Consider the following 1362-nt stretch of genomic DNA (forward strand, 5'->3'; position numbering starts at 1 on the left):
TTTCTTCTTCTTCTTCTTCTTCTTTTTTCTTTTTTTTTTTATTTATTTATTGGTACTGGGGATTGAACTCAGGACCTTGTGCTTGTGAAGTAGGCAGAAGCACCACTACATGAATACACAGTGCCCTGAAATTTATCATGGGTATGAATAAAAATTGTTAAAATGTGCTATTTTAAAGACATTTCTGATAAATTTGAAAATAACTAGATCACATGCAAATATGTTCCCAGTTGAGTAATTAATTCAGGTAATTGATATACTCCGAGATGGGAGGTCTTCATTCTATTCTAGGCCCTCTTCTATTGCTTCCCTTTTATATCTCACTTAATAAAGTACTGTGATATCAAGTTGAACTTAAAGACATTTTGTGATAGTTTGCCAATGAAAATTTATTCACTGATGAAGGAATAGTATCAAATCAAAGGTGAGAGAAAGGACTGGGGATTTAGCTCAGTGGCATGGCACCTGCCTGGCGAGCACAAGATCCCGAGTTCAGAATCAAAAAAAAGAAAAAAAAATTAAGTTTTCTGGTTAAAGAAAATATGATAAAAATGATCAAATGTATATATTTAAACAAAATTTTGAGAGAAGGCACAGACATTCTAAAAGAGTCCATACACATACAGCATATGGCAGTAAGGGGAAAATATTTTTAAATTTTGTGCTCCTTTCTGCTTTGGTCTAGAAGTACATTCTTTAAATTATATGTCTTTAGATAACTCTTTAAGAAATAAAGTCTTAGGTACTTCAGTAAACTTCAACAACAATCAATTATCATTTTTGGCATTTAATTAGCAGGCACTTCTGACACATTTAATCCAAAGCTCTCATTAAATACAATCAGTAAAAGTTTTAGTGTCAATCATGTAGAAACCATGTGGATAATGACAAATTCTTTTTCTTTATCGTATAGACACTTTAAAAGACAATTATCATGGCCAAGAATTTAAATTAAGTTGAAAAAATTTATGCTTATATAAGCAAATAAACTACATGAAACATTAAATACCACCAAAATCATTTTTTAATAAAGTTACTTCACTTACTCATCAAAAGATAATATGTTCTTTTTTTTAACCAAATGTTTATTGTTCAGGAATAGAAATTAATTATTACCTGTCATTTAAAAATTTCCAATCAAGGTGGATAATTTTTTTCCTAAAATTTAATATGAAGTGATTTTTAAAAGATATACCTAACAAGAAAATATTTAGCAATACTATTCATATTTTAATGAATTTTCTTGGCTCTTACATAAAAATACCTTGGATATTAATAATCAAACAATTCATATCAAATCAACCCATTCCTTAATATTTTAGTTCATCAATTGTATTTGAGGCCTCAAATCCAATCTTTAGT

The sequence above is a fragment of the Fukomys damarensis genome, unplaced genomic scaffold (assembly GCF_012274545.1).
Source record: "Fukomys damarensis isolate Sample0158 unplaced genomic scaffold, DMR_v1.0_HiC HiC_scaffold_38, whole genome shotgun sequence".
NCBI lineage: Eukaryota > Metazoa > Chordata > Mammalia > Rodentia > Bathyergidae > Fukomys > Fukomys damarensis.